Raw genomic sequence first — 8916 nt, 5'->3', positions numbered from 1 at the left:
TCCAAAAATGTAAAGATGAACTAACAAACTCGACACTACTTGTTCATCCGTCAAAAACTGCTACGCTTGCATTACAAGTAGACGCCTCGGATAAAGCTCTCGGCGCAGTTCTTCATCAAGTGACAGACAGCACGTTCCAACCACTCGGTTTTTTCTCTAAACGATTAACAGATACACAAAAACGATACAGCACATACGATCGTGAGTTGTTAGCCGCATATCAGGGCATAAAACATTTTCGACATATGTTAGAAGGTCGTGAATTCGTATTAATAACTGACCACAAGCCACTCACGTTCGCATTCCAGCAAAAGTCCGACAAGGCTTCACCACGTCAAGTCCGTCAGCTTGATTATGTAGGTCAATTTACAACGAATATCGTTCATGTCAGCGGAAAAGACAACATCCCAGCAGATTTTCTCTCGCGGATAGATAGTATTAGCATCCCAAAAATCGACTACGATTGTATAATTGGATTACAACGATGTTGCCCACAACTACAAGATATCAAAAACAACAATTCCATCGAAATCAAACTTTTATCTTTACCAACAATATCAGATAAAATTTATTGCGAAGTTTCAACTGGGCGAATTCGTCCTTACATTCCGCAGAAATACCGGCTACATATCTTTAAAGCTACGCATGGGTTGTCTCATCCCAGCATTCGGGGCACAACAAAAATGATAGCTGAAAAATTTTTCTGGCCTTCTATAAATGCTGATATCAGAAACTGGACCCGACAATGTATCCCATGCCAACGTTCTAAAGTGCAACGTCACAACCGTTCACCTATTTGTCAATATGAACTCGGTGAACACAGATTCGAACATATAAACATAGATATCGTCGGCCCGCTACCACCATCAAACAACTGCACATATATATTAACCATCATCGACCGTTTCAGCCGATGGCCAGAAGCAATTCCGATCCCAGATCAAACAGCGGAAACCATCGCAAACGCACTGATTACTCAATGGATCGCACGTTTTGGCGTACCCTTACGTATCACAACAGACCAAGGAAGACAATTTGAATCTTCATTGTTCAACCAACTAGCTGAAGTTATCGGTTGCAAACACTTACGAACTACGAGTTACCATCCTCAAAGTAACGGAATGGTGGAACGATTTCACCGCACATTAAAAGCAGCCTTAATGTGCCACCAAACAACTTCTTGGACAGAAGTTTTACCAATAGTATTGTTAGGTCTACGCACGACTTTTAAACCAGACATTGGAGCTTCTGCTGCTGAAATGCTATATGGCCAAACTCTACGTTTACCGGGCGAAATAGTAAGCAACCCTAGCCACAGAAATATAAATCAACACGATTTCATAACCAAGCTAAGAGAACAAATGCAGAGCGTCAAGGCAACGTTGGTATCGCATCATATAGACCGAGGCTACCACATCCAACCGGCTCTAAGCTCAGCCACGCATGTATTTATACGAAATGACAAGGTAAAACCACCATTGACGCAACCTTACGATGGCCCTTACCAAATACTAGAGCGAAATGACAAGACGTTTAGAATACTGATCGAAAACAAAGAACAAACAGTTAGCATAGATCGTCTTAAAGCTGCTTTCATATGTCCCGATACAGACATTGACATCCACAACAAATCAATGGTATACCACACTCCAAACAACGTTAATGGCGACCAGTCTGTGCGACCAAATACAACAGCTAACCTGACAAAATCAGGACGCAACGTTCGCTTTCCAACCAAATTCAGTGACTCCATCACTTAGGGGGGAGTACTGTGGCAGCACCAAAAAATATAAATAAAAGAACTGTCAACAAGGCACAAAGGAGACAACAATAGCCGCAGTTCCCGCCAGTAGTAGTTTGGAAAAAGAAAAAGCAGCACGTGAATAAGACGTAAAAACATAAATCTTAACTTTAAGAATATTTTATAATAACTAAGTATAAGAAATAAATAAACTTATCCATTACCAATACGGAGTGTTAAATTAACTTATCCATTACCAATACGGAGTGTTAAATTCGAAATAAACCCCAACATAAAAAACCACTACATAATCATACTTTCAAAAATATGCTTAAACTTTCTACGCTTATATATTTAAAAAACTGTTAACAAATTTTTATATAAATTTACAACATTATATAACATTCTAAAATATGTTTAAACTTTGTACGATTATTTATTTATTATTATTATTTATTTACAACTATTTATTTAAAAATTTTATTTATGTAACAAGTTTTTATATAAATTAATAAGTAATTATGCATAACGAAAACTAAGTATTTTTAGTACCTTTTGAACACTGCTATAATACTTTTTACAATTTTTTATTAACATTAGAAACACTTTCTATGACGTATAGGGGTATGTTCATACTATATTTCATCTGTTTTATTTTAGTTGAAGACAGTCATCAAGTTCGTGATTTACGGAAAGTGAGAATATTTTTTTTTCTAACGCAAAATTTGATTTTGCTTTAGAATTTGTGGCTAAAGGTATTTTTTAATAAAATTGTGAATTACAATAATTATATGTACAAAAATAAATTAAAATGGTGTAAATGAGTGAAATATAAGCTGAAAAATATTTATTTGAAAATTCTTTGTAGTTTTCCTTGAATTCTAATTTGTTGTTGCTTTTATTATTTGTGTTTTGCAGAACTTCTTCGCTTTACTTGCCGCTAAGCAAATTTCACAAGAAATTTGACTCCATTTTCAGATAAACCAGTGGTCCTTATTGCATTTGCAATTGCAATTTTATAAAATGATGAAGTCATCAACAAAGGGTTTATTGATTTGCCTGTTGATCGGGTTGTTCACGGGAGCATATTGTCAAGGTATGTACTACAAAATAATAAATGTGTAGGTAGAATGAGACGAATGTTATTCTGTTTTTTTTTTTACTAATTAAATTAAAACGTCTATACATTTTATATAAATGAAATATGATAAAGTAGCGTATAAAACAAGAAATATTTAAAATGCAAAAGAAAAAAATCCGTATAAATTACGTCTTTGATATATTTTTGGTTGTTGTTTTTTTTTTCTTATAGCAATTTGTGTTGCAAAAATATAACGTGCATAAAGGAAACGAAAATGTACAGTTATTTGCTTATGAGTGCGTTTTTTATATTTTTTTTTTGTGGAAATATTGGCGTTTATTTTTTTTTTTATTATCATTTACATTTATTCCAAGAATTAAATGACATTTACATCACTTTATGTGGTACTGCATTTTCTTTACGGGGGTTTACGGGCAATTGCTTCTCATGCATTTATTATAGGATGCTCTATAAGAAAAGTATTTTTTAAAAAATCACGTTTCCTCCTTATAAATATAAATAATAGTCAAAATTAATTTAGTTATTATCACGTAAACATTTAATTTTTTGATATTTTTAAATTAATAGTATTTAATCAATTAAATTAGTTATAATATATATGGCAATAATATATATATTAAAAATCCTGTTATACAATCCTATGAGAACACATTCTGAATAATAACAATTTTCAATATGTTTTGACTGTTTGTTGGTAAATGATTTACTGCAAGTGTGTATAACTTAATTACTTATTAATTGTTATAAATAAATGTTAACAATTATAATTTCTAAATCAATTATAGTTGTTTATACACTTAATTACGCTATTAAAGAATAAACTTCTTGCATCCATAAAGGTATCTGAACCTGAAAGCTAAAGTGCTAAAGGTAATCCTAAGTACACAATTTACTATATTAAGTCCTTTAAAACTAATGTAAATCTTACCTAACCGATTTATTCCTTCCAATTTTTTTTTTTAAACGAATGTACATTTTCCCTAAACAGTTTTCCTACCTTAAATTCTACCTTAACACATTTTATCCTACAAGTTTTTCTAAACCTATAACAATTACCTTCAATTTATAACCCCATTTTTTTTAAATATTAATTGTATTTTATATTTATCAAAGAATTTATTTATATATACATATACATATATATTCCTTCAACAAGATAAGTTATTATTTAAAGTAATAATGAGTCATGAATTGTATAAATTACGCATAGGAGACCGAGACCTCTTTAATAAGTCAGTGATAATTAAGTAGAATTAAAATTTTCGCATACTTTTATATATTTTTTTTTTAAATATAATCTGAAATTAACTCTATACCCGTATTTCTACGGTATGTTGAATATCTTGTAAAAAATATAAATCTTTGTGGTCTTTAGAAGTGTTAATAAGTCGTGGAGGCTACGTCTTACATCGATTTAAACTTTTTCCTATGCCTGCGCGCCTTCTTCAGTCTCGTATATCTCATATCCGGTTAGTACTCCCTTAACTTGATCACTCCGCCAGACGCACGGTCTATCTCTACGCATTCTTCCTCCAGCTACTGCTTCAAACACCTTTTTCACTAAAGCATCTTCATCCATTCACACGACATGACCAAACCAGCGATATATGCTATATACATCTTAAAAAACAAAAACTACAATTTTCGCCGATTTAATTGGCTTTATCTTTCATTACGTACGTTCATTAGGGAGAAATTAACTATCCCAAATGCGCTTTCCTATGCGTTTCTAAAAAAATTTATATTGTAATATTTCGAGTTATATAAGAACTCGAAAGTCTTATATAACTTTAAGAAAATCTTAAAGTTATATAGTATAAAAAATAGAGTATTTTTTTTCTGAAATAAATTCTATCATTAAAAAATAAAAACTCAAATTACGTTGAAGATATGAACACTTACAACGGATTATACATCATAATATAAAATATACATACAATTCGCAATGATTTAATAAAATCATATTCGGGTATTCCCCTATTTCAGTAGGCATATCAATACTACCGACAGCTTAGCGCATGAAATCTGTTTCTAATCAAAGACAAGAAGGAGATGAGTATGATTGCTACGTTTCTTTAATTTGATATGGATATTATATTTTATTATTTGTTATTTTTTGCTAGCAAGTCTTGTGTGTCTATATACTATATACTAAACAAAAATAAATAAATTTAACAATAGTGTAAAATTCAATTGAAAACATTTTCAACGGTTAAGATGCCGCAGGTATAAATAGGGTCAATATTTTTATTTTTAATTGATCACATATATTATAATATGATTTTTGTATAAAAACTTGTAGCCTTATTATAAGACGAAACACGTGATATAAAAGAGTAATCGGAACATTTTTAGTCGTCTGTTTGGAAATTGTTTTGAAGGGAGGTTATAATCTTAGCTGTCTATTTCTATGTATAGAGACTGAATTAGGATGTTATAATATTAGAATAATAATTTTATACTAAAAAATAACTGTTTTTTGATTTTTACAATCTTTTTCGATTTTGTGGTTAGCATTGGACATCTAGATATTTGTTGTTTGTGTACTATCTATATTACATTATTAAATATAATTTGAAAAGCTTTTGAGACAGCTATAGATATTACAAAATGTAACATAATAGTGACTGTAAATTCAAAATAATTATTTAATACTGCAATTTAGTGGAAGGTGAAATATAAGATATCACCAATACATACCTCTTACATTTAATTCACAAAATTTTTAAAGCAGTATACCACTTCATATCAATTAAAAGAAAAATAAATTGGTTTTTACGTTTAATTCAAAGCAAGCTTTATTGATTTATATTCTAAGAATAGCAACTACAATAATATAAAACAATTTAAACTGTAGAATAGAAACTGTAAACTGTAGAAACTAAGTATTATTTGGCGATATATATACTAACAGTTTCTAATCATATGGCACATGTGTTTTGACTGCAAATGACTCCGCAATTAATACAGTTGTTTTATGCTTGAAAAAAATATTTTCATATACTAAAATATCATATAATACTTTACTACTCAGACAGATACTTAAAAAACTAAAAACAAAAAAAAAATTTTTTCAAACAAAATATATATATAAAAGATTCGTTTTAATATAAAATAATTAACATTAAATTCCATATATATATAAAATCAGACATATATATTTGTTTAATTTGCACAATGACAAATAAAGGATACTCCGTCTATAAATGATATTTAACTGATAAAAAAAATAATTATATAATATATAACAATATAGACTATAAATTATTCACATATAATTAAAACTACTTTTTATTTCTAAACACAGATGCAGCTGTGGCAAATACCAATGGTTCTAGTGTTCCAGTAGTTCCGACAAAAGATGAGGCTCCACCAGCAATTGTTAAACCGGATTCTGATACAAATGCAGTTCCACCAGTTACAACAGCACCACCTACAGCTTCAAACACTGTTACAACAAAATTACCAGATCCAACTACTACAGTTAAGCCTGAAGCTGATACTTCACCTACTACTACCACAACCGACAAACCTACAATTACCCCTTCTACAGTAAAACCCGACAATACTACTGTTAAACCTGATAATACAACTACGATTCCCACTACTACAATAAAACCTGATACTACTACAACTACAACTACTACGGTTAAACCAACTCCAATTCCAACTACTACAACAGTTAAACCTGATCCTACCACTTCTACTGTGAAACCCAACTCAACTACTACAATAAAGCCTGATACAACAACAACAGCACCAGAGCCACCACCATGTCATCGTTTTGACAGCTCTTCATTTATCGGGGGTATCGTTTTGACTTTAGGTCTATTGGCCATTGGTTTAGTTGCCTACAAATTTTATAAGGCACACAACGAACGTAATTACCACACCCTTTGAGCCGCCAATGCTTTTACTTCGGCATTCAATGCAGCAGCTAGTGAAACGTCGGGGGTGAATGATAATGGTGCCGAGTGCATACGTTTTATGCAACCGTCATTTCCATTGCGTTCACCTCCACCTCAACCACCGCCGACACAGTCATCACCAACAGCAAGACAACGGCTGCTGCATACGTAATCCAAAATATAAATGAATGCAAGCAAGTAAATTAAAAAAGTAAAAATTTAAAAAAAAAATATATAAAAATAGAAAAACTTTATTAGTTGGAAATAACCTGTAAAATCAATAATTTAATATTCTTTTTTTTATTATGCATACGTTCTCAAAAGCTCTGGAAATTATTTTAAGAAAAATAAGAAACCATAATCAATACAAATTTATAAAATACGAATACAAATTAAATTAAAGCATATTAGAATTGCTTAAAAACTAATAAAATTGAATAATTCTTAGATTTAATCAAAAAAAAAAAATTAATTTGTTATAATAAATACATATATATATTTTCTTAAATGCGATAGTAATAAATGTAAGCTTCAACGGTTTTTTCTTGGCCTTTAAGCAAATCAGTACCAATATTGGAGACTTAGATGATTTTGAAAAAGGTTTTATACAAATGAAATTTCAAATAATTGGAATAAATCGTCGACTATACTAATACATTGCTTACAATTTTTGAATATATATATTAATATATGTAATAATGCTTTGGAACATAATTACTAACCTAAGGAATTTGAGACTGTATATAAAGAAAACATATTTTGAATAAAGGCTTGCGGGCAAAAGGGAAAAATAATAACAACACAACATTTATAAAAAAAAAACTCAAACTTAAAAAAAAAATTATATACAAATACTTTTAAAACTTCAAACATTTCTTATATAAGTGATTTTTTATTCTTGAATATACCAATTTTATTTTTAACGTTATCGAAAAGCTTACTCTTAAATTTTATTTTTATGATTCATAATAACAAATAAATATATTTGTAAAATTTGTTGAAAAGTAAGGAATGTAAAAGTTATCTTAAAATGATTTTTTCCTCTTTTATAACAACAGCTCGATAACGTAAGTTTGCTTATATTTAATCTTTTTTTTTTTTATTATTAATATATTTTTATTTTCATGAAATATGCATATATTTAAGTAGTTAGTCCGATTAAAAATATCGTACTAAAAGTTTATTTGTTGTACAGAGTTTAGAAATAAAATTTATATATATATCTATATATATATATATATGCACCTATTCTTTATGAGTTTTTACGTCAACTGAACACTAAGAATATATATAAACATATAATAAAGTATTCGAATTATAATCTCAATATTATCTACTAAATTTGCTTATATGTATATCGATAATGCTATCTACTTATAAACAAAAAAAAATGTAATTTAAAGTAAATTAGTATTATATAAGAATACATATATACCCTTTTTTTATTTTAATATACCTTATTGTTTCCAAATAAAATCTTAATAAAACAATTCTATCGTGTTAAATTATTTCAATATATAGTTAAAGAATGGAACTAAGTAAGATTGAAAAATTTTGACTTAATTTTAAGTTATTTTTAATTAGTTTAATTGATTTTTACAAGCTATTTTTGTCAAAAGCACGAAATGTCTTGAACAGCTCGTATAATGGGTTGGGATATGGAGTGTAAATTGAAGAAATCAGATAAAAAAGTGCAAACATACAGGTGTTTGAAAATAGTATCCGACAATGAGAATATAAATTCTGTCCATGAACCATATATAGTAGTTCTGTAACATTACTATTTCCAAATTAATAGAATCGTAGTTCAGTAGAGCAGAATAGCGATATATATAGTAGAACAGTTAATCGTATTGACAACGTAACGTAGTCTAAATATCCAGCTGCGAGACCAAGGTTTATAATGGCGACAATTATTTATTATATAGCTTAATTCCGACATAAACATAACAGTTAGGATTTCTTTTATTAAAACCTTATATAGGATTGTCGAATAGAAATTTGATAAGAAGACTAAAAAGATTTTAATCTAATACATACATAAAAATATTATTGTATGACCCGCCGGCATCTGAAAGCAGATAACATGTAAGGTTTACAATACGAATACATGGGTGCCACTGATATTGCCTCCATTGCAATAGGGGTCGATATGGTTATGATAA

General features: G+C 29.5%; 1 pseudogene; it reads left to right on the top strand.

Moving 5' to 3' along the window:
• The first annotated feature begins 2396 nt into the window (after positions 1-2396).
• Positions 2397-7002, top strand: LOC119664181 (annotated as a pseudogene).
• The last annotated feature ends 1914 nt before the right edge of the window (positions 7003-8916 follow it).

This window comes from Teleopsis dalmanni, unplaced genomic scaffold (genome assembly GCF_002237135.1).
Source record: "Teleopsis dalmanni isolate 2A unplaced genomic scaffold, ASM223713v2 unscaffolded_contig_1554, whole genome shotgun sequence".
Classification (NCBI taxonomy): Eukaryota; Metazoa; Arthropoda; class Insecta; order Diptera; family Diopsidae; genus Teleopsis; species Teleopsis dalmanni.
Note: the sequence above shows the minus strand (reverse complement) of the source record. Positions and strands in the feature narration are given on the sequence as shown.